At 38.9% G+C, this 14,305-nt stretch overlaps 1 protein-coding gene across 4 annotated transcripts in view; it reads left to right on the forward strand.

Moving 5' to 3' along the window:
- YES1 (YES proto-oncogene 1, Src family tyrosine kinase) overlaps positions 1–14,305 on the forward strand; it is a 52,519-nt gene that overhangs the window by 15,344 nt on the left and 22,870 nt on the right. Inside the window, exon 1 of one of the 4 annotated variants that reach the window (XM_075494450.1) lies at positions 10,226–10,244. The exons of the other annotated variants lie outside the window; for them this stretch is intronic. The gene's annotated coding sequence lies outside the window, so the exon portion shown is untranslated. Of the gene's footprint in view, positions 1–10,225; positions 10,245–14,305 lie in introns of those variants that run through there. 4 annotated transcript variants of the gene reach the window in all.

Consider the following 14,305-nt stretch of genomic DNA (forward strand, 5'->3'; position numbering starts at 1 on the left):
TCGAAATAATAATGAAGACAACATGGATAAACATGTTATATTGAGGAAGAGTTAAGAGCCTGCTATGAAGGGATGTCATGTTTTGCAAACTCGCTGGAGGTTTTTTGAAGGCAAGCACATGAATGAGTAAGATCTCACAGAAATAGTTTACTTGGATTTCCAAAGGGCATTTGACAAAGGCCCCCACAAAAGAATTTTGAAGAAACTAAGCAGCCATAGGATAGGGGAAACGGATTTTATGGGTTAAATTAATGACTAAAATATAAGATATGGAGAATTGGAGTAAATAGGGTAGAGGGGGGTCCTGAGTAACAATTCTCCAGGGTTATGTTAATGGAGAATGTTCAAGTTCATAAAGGTTATAGAAGAAAAGTGAGCTTACAGACTTTACAGGTGGGTAGTAGATGCAAAGGCAGACCCTAGCATTGCACAAGGACTTGACAGTGCTCAGCAACCAGAAGTTAAAATGGCAGATGAAGTTTCCCATAAATAGCTTCATGTGGTGTATTTGAAGGTGGGGAGGAGCAAGCGTACCTTCGCATCTCAAAAGATGAGCTCAAAGCTGACTATTGCCACTAAAAATGGTTAGGAAAGAAAGGGAGAATAATGATCATACTGTTTAAAAAAATTTTTTTTTAATTGAATTGTTTTATATAGTTCTGCCCCACTCACCCCTAACCCTGTCATTTTCTCAAAAAGAACATGGTTGAAGTTTTAAGGAAGAGCAAATATGAAACAATTTCTGTATGAGGAGCAGCATGAATTCGTTAGGGTAGAAATGGCGACCAAAAAGTGGTGTGACAGAATCCTGTAAAGTGTTCAGTGTTCAGTAGCCAACAGGACATAAATAGGGAGTGTTTTTTTGCTATCTTTTTTTAGTGTGCACACACTAAGAGGTATCTAATGAAACTAGCAGCTGACGAATTGAAAACAGACAAAAGGAGGTGGTTCTCGACAGAATGTGTAATTAAGCTATAGAATTTCTTGCCTCAGGAATTTAAGGAGGCTAAACATTACATCAGTGCAGAGGGAAACTGCTGTTTCATGGAAGAAGAATCACCAAATGCAAATACCTATTCTTGTTCAGGAAATCCGGCTTCTGCAAACTGTTGGGGGCTCAGGGAGTATTCTGGGGAAGTATTACTATATATTTATTGTGTTCTTACAGCTTCACTCAGTATCTATTATTGGCTGCTGTTAGTGAGAGGGCATTTGAATGGGCATGGACCTTTAGGTCTTGCTCAGTACAGCCATTTCTTTGTTGTAAATCCTGCCCCCCCCCCCCCTTTTTTTTCTCTTTAATTTCTCTTACTTGTTTTCCAGAATCCCTTCTACTAGTAGCACTCAAACTTTGTCCCAAAATGGGGCACTAACCTATTTAGTGGGTGTTTTAGGGCCATTGGTTACATATTCTTCTCTTTGTGTGACCTTGTATGTGCCTCCAAAATATCAAATGTCCATGAAGCAAGCATCACGTTCAGGGCAGGGTTAGGAATGCAGGTACGTGTCAGTTGGTGGCTTAATTTCCTATGATTTTGTCCTCTTACTGCTGCATAGTACTTTTTTGGTCATGTAATAGATGCACTTCCAATCACATTTCTCTCATGCACTCCTCACACAATAGAGATCCTTTAGGGAAAGAGGTGTTTTAAGGAAGAGGTGTTTTTGAGTGGGTATTGATCGAACAAATGCATGGTCTGGGCTGTCTGTAGGCTGGTTATTTCTGCTCTCCTTTCAGACTCCTTTGCAGTGATTTTGTATTGCCCTTCCCACCCCCAGACATGCTAAGCCCCCGTATCTCTCTGTTGTATGTGACTAGCTTATTGATAAAAATAAACTTCTTTGTGTCTGTAGTGACTATTGAAATAATCAAGGGACCTCTCTACTTGTAAATGGAGAAGTAATATTAAGAGGACATTGTGCTGGACAGAAATACTGCATTTGAGAAGATTCACACTATTTGAAAGAAGAGGCTGCTATTTAATATAGCTGCCCTGTTCCTTTTGTTAAGGTGGCAGCTGCTCAAATCACAGAAGATTTTTACTGTTTGGTTCAATCTTAATGGATTGTTTTGATTTATTAGTATACTTTACTGTGTCACTGATTTTTGAATCCAAGTCCCTCTTTCTGTAGAAACATTCCTAAAGTTTAGGCTGAGTTGAGGCAATTAGTGTACTTAGTAATATATTTTCATCCAGTTATGCATCATTTGATGAAGATATGGGCTTCTGGATAGCTTTCTATATGTGGTTGCATTATTTTAAAATAGTTCTTTCATATTCAACAGGTGTTAAAATCTGTACAAAGATGTCAGATGTGGCGGGGGGGGGGGTATTTGAAAGGTGTGCTTATTTTTCCTCGAACAGACCTCTAACTGTTGTGCAAGGGGGAAATAGTGACTGCTAATGTTTACATACAACTTAAGCTAATTCCAGATGCTAATCTAGGGCAGGGTTGCTTCTCACCTTGTTGAAAGAAAACTTTTCTAGCCCAATTTTTTGATTCAGTGATAGAATATGACCATTAGGTATGCTACATAAACTTGAGTATTAGCTATCGGGAAACAGGTTGCTATCAGGAACGCCAGCTTTGGCTGACTATACGTGAGCTAGTTCTGTAGGCTCCCTTTATAGTCAGTGGAGAGAAATAAGCACTTTCACTGCATGATTCATCTCACCCCCAGATGGATGTCTAAATTTGGAAGATGAATTCCACCTGAAGTCCATTACTGAATATAAATGTCATTAGTTTAAACTAGGGAATTATTTAAAAGGACACTAGCTTGACTGGCACGGCAATTGAGTAGAAGTCTTTTGTTTTCTTCCATGAATTAGGTTTCAGAGATTCAAAATCAGCGCTCTATAGCCTGTTTCGTATTTTGTGTTTGAAGCTGCTCTGCTTTTATGGGAGATTTGAACCTTAACAAATAGGGTATATTCACATTGCCTAATTTCTAAGCATCTCTGTGAGGCTCTCTGACTAGTCTTTTTGCCAACTGGTTTGATTTTTGGGGTTGGGGGATGATGACAAGGACTAGCATAATGGGAAGAGCAGGGCATATACACAATTTTCTTTCTTCTCTAAACTTTCTGTTAAATGTTAGGGATGAAAAAATATAAAAATATTTAGGTGTCCTTAAAATCATTGCACCTCTAGAGGAGCCTGTGTCTCTGCACTGGTTGTACAGGAAGCCTGTGTAAGGTGATCCAGCCTTCAAATTTTCAGAACCAAAAGGTGGGCAGTGCAGATACCTTCCTTAATTTTTGTTTCCGTTTGTCTGGAGCAGACACTTGGAATGGCTGGTATCCTTTTTAAGTATTTTTCATGCTGTGCCATGCTTGCTCACTCTGCCATGCTTGAAAACTCTTCATTTCCACCCCCTCCTACTTTTTTCCTGTTTATAGGTCTTGATTCCTGTCAGTGGCAATCTCCTGTTCTTTTCCCTTTCTTTCATTTTGGGAACTCTGCTTTTTATGTCATAATTTGTGGCAACTTTATCCTCTTGATCACACGGATCACATCCTGTCATCAGACTCTATCCTTATACCTGAATCAAAACCAAGAAATTATTACAATCCCATTGCTATTGTACCACTTCTATTTTTCTATCTTATTAATTATACTTATGTTCAGTTATATATCAAATGCTGCTGGAGCTCTGTCAAGTTTGTTGTTTTTTGGTTTTTTGTTGTTTTGTTGTTGTTTTTTTTTTACATTAAAGTGAGTATTTTTTTATTTCCTACATCAGCCTGAACATTCTAGAAAAGTAATTTGGGATTAGAAAATAACTCACAACAACATTTCAGGTTATGTGTATCATAGAAAGCTGTATTTTTCAAATATTTTCTTCCACCAGATACAAACATGGGGGGAAGAGGAGTTCCTCACTAGGAGCTTAGGGGAAGTCATTGTTTGGAAACTTGGAACTGAAGGGTTATTGGGATTCCTAACTGGGAGAACTGGATGCTGTAGAGATACTGCGTGGGCTCCTTACTTGTACCGACAAGGATGTAAAACGGTTCTCATCTCTCTAACAAAAACAGCAAAAGTCAGAAGTCAAAGCTATGACATGCTACGGGAAGATAGGAGGACAGATGAAGCACATCGCCAGCCCTTCCTTAACACTAGCAGAGCATTTGTCAAATGGAAATTGCCAGGCACTCTTAGAAAAAAATATCTTCCCTGCAAGAGGGGACATAAAAAACCCAGTAGTCTCTACCAGTTGGGAATGGCTGGATAATTCTCCTCATCCTTAGTCTGGCAATTTAATGCTAGGTGTTGTATGAGCAGGAAATGCAAACCTGTCAGTTTGTGTGATAGGGAGCAATTGCTGAGATCTCCACTTGATATTGAGTAGGACTTTGCTTGGGGACAATATCCCTTCTTCGTGTTGCGTTACAACCAGTATTTGGTAGAAAAATATGAAGTGCTACCTACTCCTTCCCTATAGACTGTTCCATGGAAGTTACTCCCTTCTGGTTTTTCCTTTCTTCTTACTGTGTGTTTGGGGTTTAGTGCTGCATTGTGCAGATCTTGCCTGTCTTGAGACCAGTCACCAGTGAACTATGCCACTCCTCTGGTGGCTGAAGGTACAGGTATTTACTTCTACTAATACTGCTCAGCCTCAGGGTTATCACTCTTCGTATTATTCTTTGTGAATAGCAGTGGATTCTGGCAGCGAGCAGTCCACAAATTGCTCCAAACAGCAGAACCTGTTTTTCAGCAGATTCATTTCGTGTTTAGTCTAGAAAACAGTGTTTAAAAAATATGCAAAATTGATTCTTAGAGCTAACCTGTGGAATGATAGTATTACATTACTTCCTGCTTGAAAGATGACATTTAGAAGCATTAAGTTTATAAAACTGGTGAGGACTTAAGGAATTTTTGAAGTTTAGAAGATTTGAGGCTTAGCAAAAAATCCTATTTCTGCTGGATAGAGAACACCTCTAACTTTGTCAGATACCGCTTCCTATTTAAGCTTATGAGAAGTGAGAAATACGAGTTTTTACATATTTGTAAACCATTAGTTTAGATCAGTATAAGAAGAACCAGAACACTGAAATGAATAAGAAAACCACAGAAAAGGTCTTAAAATACCTCTCCCCCACCCTCCAGGAGAGACATGGAACAAGGCTTTCTTCCTTTTCTCTTGTTTTATGGGAACATGATAAAGTAGAATTATTTAAAATGTTTGTGTTTTTTAAATTTGTTTTCAATAAATACTTGGTTTTGTTGAAATTTCCAGTTGGAGCTTGTTAGCTCTGCAGCAAGGTACATATTTCAGCTCTTTTAAGCATGATGCTTATTTTTGAAGATGAGAAGTTCTGCATTGCAATGTTTCTCTCTTAGGCAGCATTAATTCTTTTTAAATATTGTTGGTTTGTTGTTTCCTTCATTAGTACTCCTAACTTAAAACCTTCTGACCTGTGACCAAAATTTAAATAACTCATGGAAGTTACTGAGGAATAAGTTGTTTGATATGCACACTTCTGCTGAATCCCTAATAACTTCCCCCCACCCTTCAGTGTTTCTACCTTTAACGTTTAATTAAAATGGAAATTGTCCTTCCTTCTGGCAAGACTTCTGGAGTCAAAAGAGCTAAAATCTCTGCTTACTGGTTAGGAACAAGAAAATTTGTTACTAAACAGTAGTTATTTAGCCTGAAGAGAATTTTTAAATATATGTTGTGTACTCCTGAAAACAAGGTGCCAGAATGATTGGGAACACAAAATGGCCAAGGCATTTTACTTACCTATTTAGAAGAGCATTATCTGAACCTGTCAATAAAAACTGAAGGATGTCTTTGTGCTGTGGTGTACCCTATTGTAGGTTAACAGTATCTACCTACATGAAATATATCAAAACTATTTTCTATTGCTCTTTTCTTTGTTTTTTGGTTACTAATATTCTGTTTCTTTTTTAAAGAGAACTCGTAGCACTCTAGTTGTTGCTCTAGCATCTCTTCACTCTCCTCTTCACACCCTTCTCTCATCTATTCCTTTTTTATTTTCTGTTCAGTATGGTGGCTAACTTATCAAAGTTATCAGTTGTGTTCACTTTGCACATCTTCGGAGAGTAGTGACTGATAATGTGTTCTGCATGCTGCTGGCTAGTTCACACTTGGGTTGTGTTGCCTGCATGGTAGGGAGTAGCCCAAGCTGGAAAATGCTAAATTAGAGGGAAGGCCCGTTGCCTAATATGGAAAACCTTTTAAAAAGATGAACAGAAAACTGATGTCATCTTTAATGTATTCTTAGAAGATGTCTGAAGACTTCACCATTTTCTTGAGCTGTATTTTGATAAACCTCCCCATTACAGGAAATGTTGAGATGGTTCCCCTTTGTTTCACTCCATCAAATAAGAACACCCTCAGGAAAAGTTTGTCTTTTCTTTCACATCTTTTTCAGAAATACTTTTGAACTGTGTCTAAAGCCCTTTCAACAGTTTTAAATGGTAGAGGAAAAATCAGCGGAAGATGAATCTAGAGGAAAACCAACAAGGAATGGGAAGCGAACGCTATGTGGTTTTCCATTACATGCCATCATTGCAGGCTTGGTACACCCCGTACATGTCACTCTAATTGCTAATCTGGAGCTGGAAAGGGTTGAGTGTTTTGATTCCTTAGGCAAATGCAACAGCATGAACGTGAGGGAAAGTAGCACCTCGTTTTTGAAAGCAAAGAATTAAGACTTTTTTTTTTTTTTGGTAGTGGGCTCACAAAATTGCTAGCAAAATGCCCGCATTTGGAACAAAACTTTTCTGCTGAAGACAGAGGATACACCTACTCTGCAGGAGCCAACCCTGGCCTAGGACAAGTGACTGTAACCTACAAATAAGCCAGTTCTGCCTCCCAGGCAAGAGGCAAGTGGGTGCTTTCCTTCTGCAGTGCACTTGCTGAGGTGCAGCAGAAATGGCTTTCTGCTGCAGAAGCAGGTGAGCTTGGAAGGTAGAGTTGCTGTGTGACGGAGCTCCATGCATGTTGCAAAGGATAGTGCCAGGTGCTCATAGGGTAGATGATGAACAGGGCAATGGAGTATTGGAGATAAGTGTAAGAAGCCCTGGGGAGGGTAATGGTGAGACTTATACTGTGTCCTGTTGTCTCCATTTTCAGAGGAGTGATAGATTTTTAATTTTTTTTTTCCAGATTTGTCGCACAGCTCCACAGTTGGAGTAATCTGGATTAGTTGAGAGTCATGCCTGTTTAATACAGCAAAATACATTATCGTACTTCTAGCAAGAAGGATGTGGGCTATGCTTTCATGACATGGAAATTTCTGTTCTAAAGCAGTACTGAAAAAGACCTGAGAATCATAAGGGACAGTGGCTGCTGCCAAAATAAATACTAGCGTCTCAAATGGGCCTGTGTGAACATCATGAAGTTCCACAAGGCCAAGTGCAAGGTCCTGCACCTGGTTCAGGACAATCCCCAGTATCAGTACAGACTTGGGAATGAATGGATTGAGAGCAGCCCTGCAGAGAAGGACTTGGGGGTACTGGTGCATGAAAAATTGGACATGAGCTGGCAATGCGCGCTCGCAGCCCAGAAGGCCAACCGTATCATGGGCTGCATCAGAAGAAGCGTGGCCAGCAGGTTGAGGGAGGTGATTCTCTCCCTCTGCTCTGCTCTCGAGAGACCCCACCTGGAGTACTGCATCGAGCCCTGGGGTCCCCAGTACAAGACAGACGTGGAGCTGTTAGAGATGTTAGGGATGGAACACCTCTCCTGTGAAGAAACACTGTGAGAGTTGGGGTTGTTCAGCCCAGAGAAGATAAGGGAAGGCTCTGGGGAGACTTACTGTGGCCTTTCAGTATATAAAGGGAGCTTATCAGAAAGATGGAGAGAGACTTTTTACCAAGGCCTGTAGTGACAGGACAAGGAGTAACAGTTTTAAACTGAAAGAGTGTAGATTTACACTAGATATAAGGAAGAAATTTTTTACAGTGAGGGTGGTGAGACCCTGGAACAGGTTGCCCAGAGAAGTTGTGGATGCCCCATCCCTGGAAATGTTCAAGGTCAGGTTGGATGGGGCTTTGAGCAACCTATCTAGTGGAAGATGTTCCTGCCCATGGCAGTGGAGTTGGAACTAGATGGTCTTTGAAGGTCCCTTCTGACCTAAACCATTCTAGGATTCTGTCATTGCTTGTTCACATTTTCTGTGCCAATCGGATCTCAGGAGTTCGTTTGAGTTTGGGTTGGAAGGGGACCTTCAAAGATCATCTCGTTCCAGCCCCCATGGCCATGGGCAAGGACATCTTTCACTCATCAGGTCACTCGAAGTCCCATCTAACCTGACCTCGAACACTTCCAATGATGTGGCATCCACAACCCAAACCATTCTGTGATTCTATGAAAGAAGGGTAAAGAAATACCCCTTACCTGGAATACCATTTCTGTTCCTGGTGATCCCTGTTAATGGGAGGCACTGAAAAAACTGGGTGACCTTGGAGAAAATGTGGTGGTTGGAGGGACTGGAAAGCCAATTGCTAGACTGGAGCTTAGTGGGACTGCATCAGTCTTGCCAAAGGGGAGGTTAGAGAGAGCTGTGATCTACTTACTTACACAGGGAACAGATATGGGGTGGTGATAGGGCTCCAAGGCAAAGGTTTAACAAGATTGCCGGCTGGATGTTGGCATTAAATTCAGATGGGACGTAAGGCATATACTTTTAGTGGTTACTGTGTTTAAAATTTAGGACTCGTCCAGTGTGGGTGGACTTTCCATAACAGGTCACTTTGAATGAATTTGAGCATGTGTGTACATTCAAAACGATAAAAAAAGAGAAATTAATTTAGGGCAGCCCCATGGCCTCTATTGTGCAAGATGCCTGACAAGCTAATTAAGGTAATTTTCTCCTGGTCTTCTTGCCTACGAACACTATTATATCTGTCAGTATAGAAAGCAATATAACGGTAGTAATGATAGCTATTAGGGTAATAATTCTTGTTTAGTTAAAACGTCATCCAGCTCTTCCCTTTTAATAAGGGTATTATTTAGCAGTAATTTTTTTTTGTTTAATTTTGAATTTCTTTGCAATTTAATTGTACTTTTCACTTGTTTTTTATGTGAAAACACAAAGGAAAACACAAGCTATTGAATCATGAAGAACAGTGTACATGTGTGGTTGTAATTGTTTATACATACTTTTACTTTTTGTTTTAGTCAAAAGGTTGATATTTTCCAGCTGGCTTCTTGAAATTCCTGTTGTTCAGCAAAGAACTAATTGCTGAAGGAGATCTGGGTATATGGCCCTTGAATAAATGAGCAGCAATATTTTGTCAGTAATTGGATTTAAATACTTTAATTACTGATTTTTCTTAACATGCTCATCATGTCAATTATATTTGGATAAAATAGCTTGAGAATAAAGGGGAATTTACTTTCAACTTACGGTGACATTTGGCAAACAGTAGCTGGGAAAATTCATCTCTACAAAGCAGGTATGTGCAAATGTAAACTAACAGTTTGTCAAACACACACCAAATTAATTAAGCCTAAGTTCCATGAGATTCCCTAACAGTGTGCCTGTGCTATAATTTGGGTGGGTATAACAGTCATTTATTATAGAGTCTTTTTTTTTAATTCATCTTTTAAGTTGCTGTGACTGTTCCTTTCTTTTTATTTCTAAGTTGACTAACAGAGACCAAATGAAGTTGCAACTGGATTCTTGCTGATATTGAATTCCTCTAAAACTCCATGTTAAAATGTAATTGCTACTTCAGCTGTATGCTCAGTTGAGAAGATGAAAAATACTAGATTCATATGAATTTCAGTATCTCTGAATTTCTGAGAGCTTGCAAATTTTGTAGTCCATTTTTTTTCAAATGTAGTTTGTCGTTGAACTTTGGAAGAAATTACTTCTTAAATTTTCATAGAATTTTTCAGAACAAAAGTGCTGCAAATTGTTCTTCTACCATGTAAGTTTTCCTTCACTTTTTCTGTAATGCAGACGTCCCTTGGGAAAGCAGTTTGCGTGCTTCCTGCTGCAAGATCCAGAAAACAGAATGGTGGTTTACTTTAGTTTACGTTCGTAAACAATATTTAAGAGTTGCTTTTTAAATAACTCTTGGAGACATCTTTTTCAGAAATAATATACCAAAATAAAAAACAGAAGGTATAAAAAGGTTCTATGATACCAGGCATACTTTTTGTTGTCTTTCAGATAGGATTCAATGAAAACAAAATCTTTCTATTTATAAATCAGTTCATAAATCCTGTCTGATATGGGCTGGATAGCTTTGACAAGGTATGACATGCATTTTATTGTAATCTGAAACAATCTTTTGGCCAGACTTCTTGAATATATCGGGCTTTTAATTTTTAAGATAATTGTAATTATTTACAAATAAATAAAAATAGCTATTACACTGAAAAAAACTGAATTGTCCTTTTTTGCTTGCATTTATTTATTGACTGTGTACTTTAAAGTTCAATACAATGGAGCAGCAATAATGCTGTCTAGACAATATATTGGTTGTTTTGTCTGTGGTATCATCTGTTGTCAGAGAAAATGTCTTTGTGTGGTAAAGGCTTGAAATGGTATGGCTAGACATTGTAACTCAATTTTAAAAATGGTCTCATGTATATGTATTATGTATTTCAGCACATAAAATTGCTTTTGCAGTTCTGATATTTTAGTTAACCTCTCCCTTGTGCTCTTAACTGCTGGAGTAAAGAAAATTAATCCATCGGTGTTGTGTACCCATTTTGTATCATCTGTCTTAGGTTTGTTGGCAGGCTTTTTGTTGGATGTACAAAAAAACACAAATTATTTTTTGCTCTTTCTGGATATGAACAATATGCTTGAAAACTCACTGAAAATTCAGAATAGATCCTGAAAACAAACTTTCCTAAAATAAAAGTTCTATTTAGCAATTGGTACGTTTTCAAAATTAACTGTAACCATTTAAATTGACAAATATTTTCTCTGCTGTGCTGTGGAAGTTAGAAGCAGCTCCCTCTGGCTGGTACGCCCAGCTAGAATACCCCCAGCTAGCCTCTGTGCCTACTGCAGGTGGCCTTGGGGTGTTGGGTATTTTCTTGTTTGTTTTTTCCACCCAGCATCATCTTTTTCATGCTTTCTGTTGCCTTGTGCACAAGGTAGGCAGCTTCCAGCTGAATGGAGATTGCTCATGTGAGCAACTGGAAGACAAGGACGTTGATGATGGAAGTGTGCTGCTTCAGATGCTTGAACAGCTTTGAAGAAGCCTTGCTCAGGTGTATCAGACTAAAAGTCAGGCACTACATTTGCACTTGGAAGATCTCAGTCCAGGTCTTGGCTGTGACCTCCTGCGGGTTTCCAGAAGCCTTGTCTAGAACAGGAAGTAACGATGTGTAAATCTGTATCATTGTAGTAATAACTATTTTTATTTTCTTGGATATGATTATTCTGACTTAAATGAGGCAGCATAAAACAATTCAAGTAAAGACATACTGGAATGCAAATCCTGTGCAGATGTTGCATCAACATAACTACATTAGTTTAAATTAATAAGCTAAGTCACACCTGTAGGAATTTTCTCGTGTAGCTGAGTCCTTAATCTCTGTCTGACTGTGGACTTTCTGAGCTACAGATTGGTGGAGGTTGGGGAAGTCTCAGTCCGTGCTCATCCTGCTCCTCTCATCCTCAAGGCATCTGCTGCTGGTCCTTCTTCCTACAAAGAGAAAACATTATTTGTTGTTGGAGTCTGTGCCCAGGCCCATGGTGAAGGAGGAGCTCCTGGTTAGAGACAAAGGCCACTATTGAAGACAGTGTACTGAACCAGATCTTCTTTGGTTAGAATTGTCTTTAAAATTGCAGTAGACTTGCTTTCTTCCACTTCTAGTCTGTCTTTCCTGAATGCTTACTAGTCTGATTGGAAAAGCCACCTTTTCTTGCTATGCTTGCATACAACATCTGGTCAGAGGAAGCCTACAGTATGTCAGGTAGTATAGGCAAAACTCTAATTATAAATAAATAAATTTTATGAGTATGTATTTTGCAGAGCCAGCTACATGTCATCCCTGACATGATCATTTTCTCCAATATGCTCCTGCAGCCTTTGCCTGTCTTTAAAATGAAAGACGGCCTCTGCAGATTCAACTGTCCCAATACACAGTGAGTAGGAGGAGATCCTACATGTTTGGTCCAGATAAAAGGAGGATGTGACTGAGAGGGAAAACTGAAGAGTGCTCGCATCTCTCCGGACTTTGCCTCACTGATAAGCCTTAATTCCACTTTATTTATTAGAACTTGTTGTTGCAGTAGTTAATTTTTCCTTCGACTTTGTAACCTGACATCCAATGGGACCTTGCAGTTGCATGGTGGGGCCCGGTGTGGACTGGGATGAGGGTTGTACTGCCTGCTGGGGCAGCTCCATCTCCTACCTGTTAGTTCCAACAAAGACAGTAGGTGTTTCTTCAGGAGAGAAGCCTTTGTCTGAGACCATTCAAATGGGAGGACTGGAAATCCTTCGTACATACTGTGTCCAAAGGCTGATACATCTGAGCAAGTCTCCCATGTCTAAGCCATTCAAGCCTCAGGGGGAGCATGCTTCCATCAAACTTCTTGTCTTCCATTCAAAAAAAAAGTCAAGAAATCATGGAATGACATGAAGGATTGAAAGACTTTATTCTTTTTTACACGATTCCTGCTTATCCTAATTTTCCAGGTAGTGTTTTGAGATCTGGCATTCCCTCAGAGCACAGTTGTTGCTGTGATCTTGTCAGCCAGGTAACTAGCTCCTCCAGTAGAAGGATCAGTCTCAATCATTAATTTAATGCAAATTTAAAATCTGATTTCTTTTAAAGGCATGAGCTAGAACAGAAATATCTAATATTTGCAACAGCTTTTAACTCTGAAATACAAAATGTCCAACTAGATAAGCAATTTTATACCTATTGGTTTTTCTCTCTTTGTGCAGCATCCTCTGTTTGCTACGCTGGTTTTTCTAGCTGTAGCTTTATTAGTAAACAAGCTGGGGTTTGTTCTGCTTCTATGAAACTAAAGCATTACCACAGCAGCCCCAGAATTTTTCCTTGGAATATGTTTGTATGGTCATGTTGAAAGCAGGATTTGGCCTGTAGAATCATTAGGATCAAACATTTCAGATTGCATTAGTCGTTAATGAAGAGGCTGTTTCTTGTAAATATATTTTTAGTGTATGGGCAACCTGAGGTCTAGTAGTGCTGTTTTGTAGTTATTTTTCTGGATAGAACTGCACATAGATATGTGGTAAACATTGAAATTCTAGTAACCTAAATCCTTGCTTCAGTGTCTTTGGTTTTTTTATTCTTCTTCCTTTATCTTCACTTTTTGCTCCTTATTAGATCATTAATTACAAGTCCATGTCAGTTGCACTTTAAATGCATAATGATACAGACTATTTAAGGTCTCGTTATGCTAATGTTATTGCTAATTATAAAACTGAATCCAGTAGAAAATCATTCTTCGAAATGCCATGGGTTGTTCATAGTAAAACAAGCAAACTTTGCAGTTTATGACAGCTTATAAAATATAAATTATATCACATGATAAAACCAGCATAATTTAAAAAAATCGCTTATACTCTGCAAAGAATACACGGTCGTTCTTCAGTGTATTTTCCTTTACAAACATGGTGGATTGCTTTGTAGACAAAAAAAAAAAAAAAGCCCACCCATATTTTCATACCAAAGCAGTGACGTCTTAAAGATGAACTGAATTAGTTGCATAGTATTGGCCAAAGGGGTTGTTAGCCTCTTTTCTGGTTGTCTTTGTTTCTTTCAGTCTGTGTCACTTCTAATAAATGAGTTTTCAATGCCACCAGCTGAAACCACCTGTTTGGCGGATGCTCGGCGTTGTTTGCCTAGTGTACGAAAAGCCAGTATAGGTTGTGTGTCTCCAGTGACACAGGGAGGCAGCTCTACGCTTGTTTGAGCAAATAGTCAGCTCTCGGCTAATGGATCCATTGGCGAACTTTCTGCAGAATATCCTGTCTTCATCACTGCATGAAATTTTAATGACTTTAAATCATGACTTCGGTTGAAAGTTAAGAGGATCTTGTAAAACATAGTTGTTTCACTTTTGAGAAGTGAAGGCGCTTCTTTTCTTGACAGAAACAAATATTTTTTTTTCTAATACAGAAGTGAAGATAGAGTAGGAGTGGAAATCTTCAATGTTTTTTTTGTCTTTTTATTAGCAATTTGTGAACCTCAAAATTCTTTTTTATGTTATGTAACATGGGGTGGTTGGTTTTGGTTTTGGGGTGGTTTTTTGTTTGGTTTTTTTTTAAGGCAGGAGGATATTTGCAGTCTTGCTTTATCCTTCTGGAAAGAGATTTGACTTGC

The sequence above is a fragment of the Mycteria americana genome, chromosome 2 (genome assembly GCF_035582795.1).
Source record: "Mycteria americana isolate JAX WOST 10 ecotype Jacksonville Zoo and Gardens chromosome 2, USCA_MyAme_1.0, whole genome shotgun sequence".
In the NCBI taxonomy this organism is placed as follows: Eukaryota; Metazoa; Chordata; class Aves; order Ciconiiformes; family Ciconiidae; genus Mycteria; species Mycteria americana.